Below are 14,219 nucleotides of genomic sequence, written 5' to 3' on the forward strand. Positions count from 1 at the left end.
GAGATATTTCGACGTTTAAGCGCTCGTTGAACTCCATTTCACAGTGCTAATGCAATGCACAACCATTTAAGCGTCGAAACGAGCGAAATATCTCGCAAATCGCGAAAATTTCGATTTTTTGGACGATAAATGGCCGTAACTTCCTTCCCGTTGGAGATATTTCGACGTTTAAGCGCTCGTTGAACTCCATTTCACAGTGCTAATGCAATGCACAACCATTTAAGCGTCGAAACGAGCGAAATATCTCGCAAATCGCGAAAATTTCGATTTTTTGGACGATAAATGGCCGTAACTTCCTTCCCGTTGGAGATATTTCGACGTTTAAGCGCTCGTTGAACTCCATTTCACAGTGCTAATGCAATGCACAACCATTTAAGCGTCGAAACGAGCGAAATATCTCGCAAATCGCGAAAATTTCGATTTTTTGGACGATAAATGGCCGTAACTTCCTTCCCGTTGGAGATATTTCGACGTTTAAGCGCTCGTTGAACTCCATTTCACAGTGCTAATGCAATGCACAACCATTTAAGCGTCGAAACGAGCGAAATATCTCGCAAATCGCGAAAATTTCGATTTTTTGGACGATAAATGGCCGTAACTTCCTTCCCGTTGGAGATATTTCGACGTTTAAGCGCTCGTTGAACTCCATTTCACAGTGCTAATGCAATGCACAACCATTTAAGCGTCGAAACGAGCGAAATATCTCGCAAATCGCGAAAATTTCGATTTTTTGGACGATAAATGGCCGTAACTTCCTTCCCGTTGGAGATATTTCGACGTTTAAGCGCTCGTTGAACTCCATTTCACAGTGCTAATGCAATGCACAACCATTTAAGCGTCGAAACGAGCGAAATATCTCGCAAATCGCGAAAATTTCGATTTTTTGGACGATAAATGGCCGTAACTTCCTTCCCGTTGGAGATATTTCGACGTTTAAGCGCTCGTTGAACTCCATTTCACAGTGCTAATGCAATGCACAACCATTTAAGCGTCGAAACGAGCGAAATATCTCGCAAATCGCGAAAATTTCGATTTTTTGGACGATAAATGGCCGTAACTTCCTTCCCGTTGGAGATATTTCGACGTTTAAGCGCTCGTTGAACTCCATTTCACAGTGCTAATGCAATGCACAACCATTTAAGCGTCGAAACGAGCGAAATATCTCGCAAATCGCGAAAATTTCGATTTTTTGGACGATAAATGGCCGTAACTTCCTTCCCGTTGGAGATATTTCGACGTTTAAGCGCTCGTTGAACTCCATTTCACAGTGCTAATGCAATGCACAACCATTTAAGCGTCGAAACGAGCGAAATATCTCGCAAATCGCGAAAATTTCGATTTTTTGGACGATAAATGGCCGTAACTTCCTTCCCGTTGGAGATATTTCGACGTTTAAGCGCTCGTTGAACTCCATTTCACAGTGCTAATGCAATGCACAACCATTTAAGCGTCGAAACGAGCGAAATATCTCGCAAATCGCGAAAATTTCGATTTTTTGGACGATAAATGGCCGTAACTTCCTTCCCGTTGGAGATATTTCGACGTTTAAGCGCTCGTTGAACTCCATTTCACAGTGCTAATGCAATGCACAACCATTTAAGCGTCGAAACGAGCGAAATATCTCGCAAATCGCGAAAATTTCGATTTTTTGGACGATAAATGGCCGTAACTTCCTTCCCGTTGGAGATATTTCGACGTTTAAGCGCTCGTTGAACTCCATTTCACAGTGCTAATGCAATGCACAACCATTTAAGCGTCGAAACGAGCGAAATATCTCGCAAATCGCGAAAATTTCGATTTTTTGGACGATAAATGGCCGTAACTTCCTTCCCGTTGGAGATATTTCGACGTTTAAGCGCTCGTTGAACTCCATTTCACAGTGCTAATGCAATGCACAACCATTTAAGCGTCGAAACGAGCGAAATATCTCGCAAATCGCGAAAATTTCGATTTTTTGGACGATAAATGGCCGTAACTTCCTTCCCGTTGGAGATATTTCGACGTTTAAGCGCTCGTTGAACTCCATTTCACAGTGCTAATGCAATGCACAACCATTTAAGCGTCGAAACGAGCGAAATATCTCGCAAATCGCGAAAATTTCGATTTTTTGGACGATAAATGGCCGTAACTTCCTTCCCGTTGGAGATATTTCGACGTTTAAGCGCTCGTTGAACTCCATTTCACAGTGCTAATGCAATGCACAACCATTTAAGCGTCGAAACGAGCGAAATATCTCGCAAATCGCGAAAATTTCGATTTTTTGGACGATAAATGGCCGTAACTTCCTTCCCGTTGGAGATATTTCGACGTTTAAGCGCTCGTTGAACTCCATTTCACAGTGCTAATGCAATGCACAACCATTTAAGCGTCGAAACGAGCGAAATATCTCGCAAATCGCGAAAATTTCGATTTTTTGGACGATAAATGGCCGTAACTTCCTTCCCGTTGGAGATATTTCGACGTTTAAGCGCTCGTTGAACTCCATTTCACAGTGCTAATGCAATGCACAACCATTTAAGCGTCGAAACGAGCGAAATATCTCGCAAATCGCGAAAATTTCGATTTTTTGGACGATAAATGGCCGTAACTTCCTTCCCGTTGGAGATATTTCGACGTTTAAGCGCTCGTTGAACTCCATTTCACAGTGCTAATGCAATGCACAACCATTTAAGCGTCGAAACGAGCGAAATATCTCGCAAATCGCGAAAATTTCGATTTTTTGGACGATAAATGGCCGTAACTTCCTTCCCGTTGGAGATATTTCGACGTTTAAGCGCTCGTTGAACTCCATTTCACAGTGCTAATGCAATGCACAACCATTTAAGCGTCGAAACGAGCGAAATATCTCGCAAATCGCGAAAATTTCGATTTTTTGGACGATAAATGGCCGTAACTTCCTTCCCGTTGGAGATATTTCGACGTTTAAGCGCTCGTTGAACTCCATTTCACAGTGCTAATGCAATGCACAACCATTTAAGCGTCGAAACGAGCGAAATATCTCGCAAATCGCGAAAATTTCGATTTTTTGGACGATAAATGGCCGTAACTTCCTTCCCGTTGGAGATATTTCGACGTTTAAGCGCTCGTTGAACTCCATTTCACAGTGCTAATGCAATGCACAACCATTTAAGCGTCGAAACGAGCGAAATATCTCGCAAATCGCGAAAATTTCGATTTTTTGGACGATAAATGGCCGTAACTTCCTTCCCGTTGGAGATATTTCGACGTTTAAGCGCTCGTTGAACTCCATTTCACAGTGCTAATGCAATGCACAACCATTTAAGCGTCGAAACGAGCGAAATATCTCGCAAATCGCGAAAATTTCGATTTTTTGGACGATAAATGGCCGTAACTTCCTTCCCGTTGGAGATATTTCGACGTTTAAGCGCTCGTTGAACTCCATTTCACAGTGCTAATGCAATGCACAACCATTTAAGCGTCGAAACGAGCGAAATATCTCGCAAATCGCGAAAATTTCGATTTTTTGGACGATAAATGGCCGTAACTTCCTTCCCGTTGGAGATATTTCGACGTTTAAGCGCTCGTTGAACTCCATTTCACAGTGCTAATGCAATGCACAACCATTTAAGCGTCGAAACGAGCGAAATATCTCGCAAATCGCGAAAATTTCGATTTTTTGGACGATAAATGGCCGTAACTTCCTTCCCGTTGGAGATATTTCGACGTTTAAGCGCTCGTTGAACTCCATTTCACAGTGCTAATGCAATGCACAACCATTTAAGCGTCGAAACGAGCGAAATATCTCGCAAATCGCGAAAATTTCGATTTTTTGGACGATAAATGGCCGTAACTTCCTTCCCGTTGGAGATATTTCGACGTTTAAGCGCTCGTTGAACTCCATTTCACAGTGCTAATGCAATGCACAACCATTTAAGCGTCGAAACGAGCGAAATATCTCGCAAATCGCGAAAATTTCGATTTTTTGGACGATAAATGGCCGTAACTTCCTTCCCGTTGGAGATATTTCGACGTTTAAGCGCTCGTTGAACTCCATTTCACAGTGCTAATGCAATGCACAACCATTTAAGCGTCGAAACGAGCGAAATATCTCGCAAATCGCGAAAATTTCGATTTTTTGGACGATAAATGGCCGTAACTTCCTTCCCGTTGGAGATATTTCGACGTTTAAGCGCTCGTTGAACTCCATTTCACAGTGCTAATGCAATGCACAACCATTTAAGCGTCGAAACGAGCGAAATATCTCGCAAATCGCGAAAATTTCGATTTTTTGGACGATAAATGGCCGTAACTTCCTTCCCGTTGGAGATATTTCGACGTTTAAGCGCTCGTTGAACTCCATTTCACAGTGCTAATGCAATGCACAACCATTTAAGCGTCGAAACGAGCGAAATATCTCGCAAATCGCGAAAATTTCGATTTTTTGGACGATAAATGGCCGTAACTTCCTTCCCGTTGGAGATATTTCGACGTTTAAGCGCTCGTTGAACTCCATTTCACAGTGCTAATGCAATGCACAACCATTTAAGCGTCGAAACGAGCGAAATATCTCGCAAATCGCGAAAATTTCGATTTTTTGGACGATAAATGGCCGTAACTTCCTTCCCGTTGGAGATATTTCGACGTTTAAGCGCTCGTTGAACTCCATTTCACAGTGCTAATGCAATGCACAACCATTTAAGCGTCGAAACGAGCGAAATATCTCGCAAATCGCGAAAATTTCGATTTTTTGGACGATAAATGGCCGTAACTTCCTTCCCGTTGGAGATATTTCGACGTTTAAGCGCTCGTTGAACTCCATTTCACAGTGCTAATGCAATGCACAACCATTTAAGCGTCGAAACGAGCGAAATATCTCGCAAATCGCGAAAATTTCGATTTTTTGGACGATAAATGGCCGTAACTTCCTTCCCGTTGGAGATATTTCGACGTTTAAGCGCTCGTTGAACTCCATTTCACAGTGCTAATGCAATGCACAACCATTTAAGCGTCGAAACGAGCGAAATATCTCGCAAATCGCGAAAATTTCGATTTTTTGGACGATAAATGGCCGTAACTTCCTTCCCGTTGGAGATATTTCGACGTTTAAGCGCTCGTTGAACTCCATTTCACAGTGCTAATGCAATGCACAACCATTTAAGCGTCGAAACGAGCGAAATATCTCGCAAATCGCGAAAATTTCGATTTTTTGGACGATAAATGGCCGTAACTTCCTTCCCGTTGGAGATATTTCGACGTTTAAGCGCTCGTTGAACTCCATTTCACAGTGCTAATGCAATGCACAACCATTTAAGCGTCGAAACGAGCGAAATATCTCGCAAATCGCGAAAATTTCGATTTTTTGGACGATAAATGGCCGTAACTTCCTTCCCGTTGGAGATATTTCGACGTTTAAGCGCTCGTTGAACTCCATTTCACAGTGCTAATGCAATGCACAACCATTTAAGCGTCGAAACGAGCGAAATATCTCGCAAATCGCGAAAATTTCGATTTTTTGGACGATAAATGGCCGTAACTTCCTTCCCGTTGGAGATATTTCGACGTTTAAGCGCTCGTTGAACTCCATTTCACAGTGCTAATGCAATGCACAACCATTTAAGCGTCGAAACGAGCGAAATATCTCGCAAATCGCGAAAATTTCGATTTTTTGGACGATAAATGGCCGTAACTTCCTTCCCGTTGGAGATATTTCGACGTTTAAGCGCTCGTTGAACTCCATTTCACAGTGCTAATGCAATGCACAACCATTTAAGCGTCGAAACGAGCGAAATATCTCGCAAATCGCGAAAATTTCGATTTTTTGGACGATAAATGGCCGTAACTTCCTTCCCGTTGGAGATATTTCGACGTTTAAGCGCTCGTTGAACTCCATTTCACAGTGCTAATGCAATGCACAACCATTTAAGCGTCGAAACGAGCGAAATATCTCGCAAATCGCGAAAATTTCGATTTTTTGGACGATAAATGGCCGTAACTTCCTTCCCGTTGGAGATATTTCGACGTTTAAGCGCTCGTTGAACTCCATTTCACAGTGCTAATGCAATGCACAACCATTTAAGCGTCGAAACGAGCGAAATATCTCGCAAATCGCGAAAATTTCGATTTTTTGGACGATAAATGGCCGTAACTTCCTTCCCGTTGGAGATATTTCGACGTTTAAGCGCTCGTTGAACTCCATTTCACAGTGCTAATGCAATGCACAACCATTTAAGCGTCGAAACGAGCGAAATATCTCGCAAATCGCGAAAATTTCGATTTTTTGGACGATAAATGGCCGTAACTTCCTTCCCGTTGGAGATATTTCGACGTTTAAGCGCTCGTTGAACTCCATTTCACAGTGCTAATGCAATGCACAACCATTTAAGCGTCGAAACGAGCGAAATATCTCGCAAATCGCGAAAATTTCGATTTTTTGGACGATAAATGGCCGTAACTTCCTTCCCGTTGGAGATATTTCGACGTTTAAGCGCTCGTTGAACTCCATTTCACAGTGCTAATGCAATGCACAACCATTTAAGCGTCGAAACGAGCGAAATATCTCGCAAATCGCGAAAATTTCGATTTTTTGGACGATAAATGGCCGTAACTTCCTTCCCGTTGGAGATATTTCGACGTTTAAGCGCTCGTTGAACTCCATTTCACAGTGCTAATGCAATGCACAACCATTTAAGCGTCGAAACGAGCGAAATATCTCGCAAATCGCGAAAATTTCGATTTTTTGGACGATAAATGGCCGTAACTTCCTTCCCGTTGGAGATATTTCGACGTTTAAGCGCTCGTTGAACTCCATTTCACAGTGCTAATGCAATGCACAACCATTTAAGCGTCGAAACGAGCGAAATATCTCGCAAATCGCGAAAATTTCGATTTTTTGGACGATAAATGGCCGTAACTTCCTTCCCGTTGGAGATATTTCGACGTTTAAGCGCTCGTTGAACTCCATTTCACAGTGCTAATGCAATGCACAACCATTTAAGCGTCGAAACGAGCGAAATATCTCGCAAATCGCGAAAATTTCGATTTTTTGGACGATAAATGGCCGTAACTTCCTTCCCGTTGGAGATATTTCGACGTTTAAGCGCTCGTTGAACTCCATTTCACAGTGCTAATGCAATGCACAACCATTTAAGCGTCGAAACGAGCGAAATATCTCGCAAATCGCGAAAATTTCGATTTTTTGGACGATAAATGGCCGTAACTTCCTTCCCGTTGGAGATATTTCGACGTTTAAGCGCTCGTTGAACTCCATTTCACAGTGCTAATGCAATGCACAACCATTTAAGCGTCGAAACGAGCGAAATATCTCGCAAATCGCGAAAATTTCGATTTTTTGGACGATAAATGGCCGTAACTTCCTTCCCGTTGGAGATATTTCGACGTTTAAGCGCTCGTTGAACTCCATTTCACAGTGCTAATGCAATGCACAACCATTTAAGCGTCGAAACGAGCGAAATATCTCGCAAATCGCGAAAATTTCGATTTTTTGGACGATAAATGGCCGTAACTTCCTTCCCGTTGGAGATATTTCGACGTTTAAGCGCTCGTTGAACTCCATTTCACAGTGCTAATGCAATGCACAACCATTTAAGCGTCGAAACGAGCGAAATATCTCGCAAATCGCGAAAATTTCGATTTTTTGGACGATAAATGGCCGTAACTTCCTTCCCGTTGGAGATATTTCGACGTTTAAGCGCTCGTTGAACTCCATTTCACAGTGCTAATGCAATGCACAACCATTTAAGCGTCGAAACGAGCGAAATATCTCGCAAATCGCGAAAATTTCGATTTTTTGGACGATAAATGGCCGTAACTTCCTTCCCGTTGGAGATATTTCGACGTTTAAGCGCTCGTTGAACTCCATTTCACAGTGCTAATGCAATGCACAACCATTTAAGCGTCGAAACGAGCGAAATATCTCGCAAATCGCGAAAATTTCGATTTTTTGGACGATAAATGGCCGTAACTTCCTTCCCGTTGGAGATATTTCGACGTTTAAGCGCTCGTTGAACTCCATTTCACAGTGCTAATGCAATGCACAACCATTTAAGCGTCGAAACGAGCGAAATATCTCGCAAATCGCGAAAATTTCGATTTTTTGGACGATAAATGGCCGTAACTTCCTTCCCGTTGGAGATATTTCGACGTTTAAGCGCTCGTTGAACTCCATTTCACAGTGCTAATGCAATGCACAACCATTTAAGCGTCGAAACGAGCGAAATATCTCGCAAATCGCGAAAATTTCGATTTTTTGGACGATAAATGGCCGTAACTTCCTTCCCGTTGGAGATATTTCGACGTTTAAGCGCTCGTTGAACTCCATTTCACAGTGCTAATGCAATGCACAACCATTTAAGCGTCGAAACGAGCGAAATATCTCGCAAATCGCGAAAATTTCGATTTTTTGGACGATAAATGGCCGTAACTTCCTTCCCGTTGGAGATATTTCGACGTTTAAGCGCTCGTTGAACTCCATTTCACAGTGCTAATGCAATGCACAACCATTTAAGCGTCGAAACGAGCGAAATATCTCGCAAATCGCGAAAATTTCGATTTTTTGGACGATAAATGGCCGTAACTTCCTTCCCGTTGGAGATATTTCGACGTTTAAGCGCTCGTTGAACTCCATTTCACAGTGCTAATGCAATGCACAACCATTTAAGCGTCGAAACGAGCGAAATATCTCGCAAATCGCGAAAATTTCGATTTTTTGGACGATAAATGGCCGTAACTTCCTTCCCGTTGGAGATATTTCGACGTTTAAGCGCTCGTTGAACTCCATTTCACAGTGCTAATGCAATGCACAACCATTTAAGCGTCGAAACGAGCGAAATATCTCGCAAATCGCGAAAATTTCGATTTTTTGGACGATAAATGGCCGTAACTTCCTTCCCGTTGGAGATATTTCGACGTTTAAGCGCTCGTTGAACTCCATTTCACAGTGCTAATGCAATGCACAACCATTTAAGCGTCGAAACGAGCGAAATATCTCGCAAATCGCGAAAATTTCGATTTTTTGGACGATAAATGGCCGTAACTTCCTTCCCGTTGGAGATATTTCGACGTTTAAGCGCTCGTTGAACTCCATTTCACAGTGCTAATGCAATGCACAACCATTTAAGCGTCGAAACGAGCGAAATATCTCGCAAATCGCGAAAATTTCGATTTTTTGGACGATAAATGGCCGTAACTTCCTTCCCGTTGGAGATATTTCGACGTTTAAGCGCTCGTTGAACTCCATTTCACAGTGCTAATGCAATGCACAACCATTTAAGCGTCGAAACGAGCGAAATATCTCGCAAATCGCGAAAATTTCGATTTTTTGGACGATAAATGGCCGTAACTTCCTTCCCGTTGGAGATATTTCGACGTTTAAGCGCTCGTTGAACTCCATTTCACAGTGCTAATGCAATGCACAACCATTTAAGCGTCGAAACGAGCGAAATATCTCGCAAATCGCGAAAATTTCGATTTTTTGGACGATAAATGGCCGTAACTTCCTTCCCGTTGGAGATATTTCGACGTTTAAGCGCTCGTTGAACTCCATTTCACAGTGCTAATGCAATGCACAACCATTTAAGCGTCGAAACGAGCGAAATATCTCGCAAATCGCGAAAATTTCGATTTTTTGGACGATAAATGGCCGTAACTTCCTTCCCGTTGGAGATATTTCGACGTTTAAGCGCTCGTTGAACTCCATTTCACAGTGCTAATGCAATGCACAACCATTTAAGCGTCGAAACGAGCGAAATATCTCGCAAATCGCGAAAATTTCGATTTTTTGGACGATAAATGGCCGTAACTTCCTTCCCGTTGGAGATATTTCGACGTTTAAGCGCTCGTTGAACTCCATTTCACAGTGCTAATGCAATGCACAACCATTTAAGCGTCGAAACGAGCGAAATATCTCGCAAATCGCGAAAATTTCGATTTTTTGGACGATAAATGGCCGTAACTTCCTTCCCGTTGGAGATATTTCGACGTTTAAGCGCTCGTTGAACTCCATTTCACAGTGCTAATGCAATGCACAACCATTTAAGCGTCGAAACGAGCGAAATATCTCGCAAATCGCGAAAATTTCGATTTTTTGGACGATAAATGGCCGTAACTTCCTTCCCGTTGGAGATATTTCGACGTTTAAGCGCTCGTTGAACTCCATTTCACAGTGCTAATGCAATGCACAACCATTTAAGCGTCGAAACGAGCGAAATATCTCGCAAATCGCGAAAATTTCGATTTTTTGGACGATAAATGGCCGTAACTTCCTTCCCGTTGGAGATATTTCGACGTTTAAGCGCTCGTTGAACTCCATTTCACAGTGCTAATGCAATGCACAACCATTTAAGCGTCGAAACGAGCGAAATATCTCGCAAATCGCGAAAATTTCGATTTTTTGGACGATAAATGGCCGTAACTTCCTTCCCGTTGGAGATATTTCGACGTTTAAGCGCTCGTTGAACTCCATTTCACAGTGCTAATGCAATGCACAACCATTTAAGCGTCGAAACGAGCGAAATATCTCGCAAATCGCGAAAATTTCGATTTTTTGGACGATAAATGGCCGTAACTTCCTTCCCGTTGGAGATATTTCGACGTTTAAGCGCTCGTTGAACTCCATTTCACAGTGCTAATGCAATGCACAACCATTTAAGCGTCGAAACGAGCGAAATATCTCGCAAATCGCGAAAATTTCGATTTTTTGGACGATAAATGGCCGTAACTTCCTTCCCGTTGGAGATATTTCGACGTTTAAGCGCTCGTTGAACTCCATTTCACAGTGCTAATGCAATGCACAACCATTTAAGCGTCGAAACGAGCGAAATATCTCGCAAATCGCGAAAATTTCGATTTTTTGGACGATAAATGGCCGTAACTTCCTTCCCGTTGGAGATATTTCGACGTTTAAGCGCTCGTTGAACTCCATTTCACAGTGCTAATGCAATGCACAACCATTTAAGCGTCGAAACGAGCGAAATATCTCGCAAATCGCGAAAATTTCGATTTTTTGGACGATAAATGGCCGTAACTTCCTTCCCGTTGGAGATATTTCGACGTTTAAGCGCTCGTTGAACTCCATTTCACAGTGCTAATGCAATGCACAACCATTTAAGCGTCGAAACGAGCGAAATATCTCGCAAATCGCGAAAATTTCGATTTTTTGGACGATAAATGGCCGTAACTTCCTTCCCGTTGGAGATATTTCGACGTTTAAGCGCTCGTTGAACTCCATTTCACAGTGCTAATGCAATGCACAACCATTTAAGCGTCGAAACGAGCGAAATATCTCGCAAATCGCGAAAATTTCGATTTTTTGGACGATAAATGGCCGTAACTTCCTTCCCGTTGGAGATATTTCGACGTTTAAGCGCTCGTTGAACTCCATTTCACAGTGCTAATGCAATGCACAACCATTTAAGCGTCGAAACGAGCGAAATATCTCGCAAATCGCGAAAATTTCGATTTTTTGGACGATAAATGGCCGTAACTTCCTTCCCGTTGGAGATATTTCGACGTTTAAGCGCTCGTTGAACTCCATTTCACAGTGCTAATGCAATGCACAACCATTTAAGCGTCGAAACGAGCGAAATATCTCGCAAATCGCGAAAATTTCGATTTTTTGGACGATAAATGGCCGTAACTTCCTTCCCGTTGGAGATATTTCGACGTTTAAGCGCTCGTTGAACTCCATTTCACAGTGCTAATGCAATGCACAACCATTTAAGCGTCGAAACGAGCGAAATATCTCGCAAATCGCGAAAATTTCGATTTTTTGGACGATAAATGGCCGTAACTTCCTTCCCGTTGGAGATATTTCGACGTTTAAGCGCTCGTTGAACTCCATTTCACAGTGCTAATGCAATGCACAACCATTTAAGCGTCGAAACGAGCGAAATATCTCGCAAATCGCGAAAATTTCGATTTTTTGGACGATAAATGGCCGTAACTTCCTTCCCGTTGGAGATATTTCGACGTTTAAGCGCTCGTTGAACTCCATTTCACAGTGCTAATGCAATGCACAACCATTTAAGCGTCGAAACGAGCGAAATATCTCGCAAATCGCGAAAATTTCGATTTTTTGGACGATAAATGGCCGTAACTTCCTTCCCGTTGGAGATATTTCGACGTTTAAGCGCTCGTTGAACTCCATTTCACAGTGCTAATGCAATGCACAACCATTTAAGCGTCGAAACGAGCGAAATATCTCGCAAATCGCGAAAATTTCGATTTTTTGGACGATAAATGGCCGTAACTTCCTTCCCGTTGGAGATATTTCGACGTTTAAGCGCTCGTTGAACTCCATTTCACAGTGCTAATGCAATGCACAACCATTTAAGCGTCGAAACGAGCGAAATATCTCGCAAATCGCGAAAATTTCGATTTTTTGGACGATAAATGGCCGTAACTTCCTTCCCGTTGGAGATATTTCGACGTTTAAGCGCTCGTTGAACTCCATTTCACAGTGCTAATGCAATGCACAACCATTTAAGCGTCGAAACGAGCGAAATATCTCGCAAATCGCGAAAATTTCGATTTTTTGGACGATAAATGGCCGTAACTTCCTTCCCGTTGGAGATATTTCGACGTTTAAGCGCTCGTTGAACTCCATTTCACAGTGCTAATGCAATGCACAACCATTTAAGCGTCGAAACGAGCGAAATATCTCGCAAATCGCGAAAATTTCGATTTTTTGGACGATAAATGGCCGTAACTTCCTTCCCGTTGGAGATATTTCGACGTTTAAGCGCTCGTTGAACTCCATTTCACAGTGCTAATGCAATGCACAACCATTTAAGCGTCGAAACGAGCGAAATATCTCGCAAATCGCGAAAATTTCGATTTTTTGGACGATAAATGGCCGTAACTTCCTTCCCGTTGGAGATATTTCGACGTTTAAGCGCTCGTTGAACTCCATTTCACAGTGCTAATGCAATGCACAACCATTTAAGCGTCGAAACGAGCGAAATATCTCGCAAATCGCGAAAATTTCGATTTTTTGGACGATAAATGGCCGTAACTTCCTTCCCGTTGGAGATATTTCGACGTTTAAGCGCTCGTTGAACTCCATTTCACAGTGCTAATGCAATGCACAACCATTTAAGCGTCGAAACGAGCGAAATATCTCGCAAATCGCGAAAATTTCGATTTTTTGGACGATAAATGGCCGTAACTTCCTTCCCGTTGGAGATATTTCGACGTTTAAGCGCTCGTTGAACTCCATTTCACAGTGCTAATGCAATGCACAACCATTTAAGCGTCGAAACGAGCGAAATATCTCGCAAATCGCGAAAATTTCGATTTTTTGGACGATAAATGGCCGTAACTTCCTTCCCGTTGGAGATATTTCGACGTTTAAGCGCTCGTTGAACTCCATTTCACAGTGCTAATGCAACGCACAACCATTTAAGCGTCGAAACGAGCGAAATATCTCGCAAATCGCGAAAATTTCGATTTTTTGGACGATAAATGGCCGTAACTTCCTTCCCGTTGGAGATATTTCGACGTTTAAGCGCTCGTTGAACTCCATTTCACAGTGCTAATGCAATGCACAACCATTTAAGCGTCGAAACGAGCGAAATATCTCGCAAATCGCGAAAATTTCGATTTTTTGGACGATAAATGGCCGTAACTTCCTTCCCGTTGGAGATATTTCGACGTTTAAGCGCTCGTTGAACTCCATTTCACAGTGCTAATGCAATGCACAACCATTTAAGCGTCGAAACGAGCGAAATATCTCGCAAATCGCGAAAATTTCGATTTTTTGGACGATAAATGGCCGTAACTTCCTTCCCGTTGGAGATATTTCGACGTTTAAGCGCTCGTTGAACTCCATTTCACAGTGCTAATGCAATGCACAACCATTTAAGCGTCGAAACGAGCGAAATATCTCGCAAATCGCGAAAATTTCGATTTTTTGGACGATAAATGGCCGTAACTTCCTTCCCGTTGGAGATATTTCGACGTTTAAGCGCTCGTTGAACTCCATTTCACAGTGCTAATGCAATGCACAACCATTTAAGCGTCGAAACGAGCGAAATATCTCGCAAATCGCGAAAATTTCGATTTTTTGGACGATAAATGGCCGTAACTTCCTTCCCGTTGGAGATATTTCGACGTTTAAGCGCTCGTTGAACTCCATTTCACAGTGCTAATGCAATGCACAACCATTTAAGCGTCGAAACGAGCGAAATATCTCGCAAATCGCGAAAATTTCGATTTTTTGGACGATAAATGGCCGTAACTTC

This window comes from Bombus vancouverensis, unplaced genomic scaffold (assembly GCF_051014615.1).
Source record: "Bombus vancouverensis nearcticus unplaced genomic scaffold, iyBomVanc1_principal scaffold0055, whole genome shotgun sequence".
In the NCBI taxonomy this organism is placed as follows: domain Eukaryota; kingdom Metazoa; phylum Arthropoda; class Insecta; order Hymenoptera; family Apidae; genus Bombus; species Bombus vancouverensis.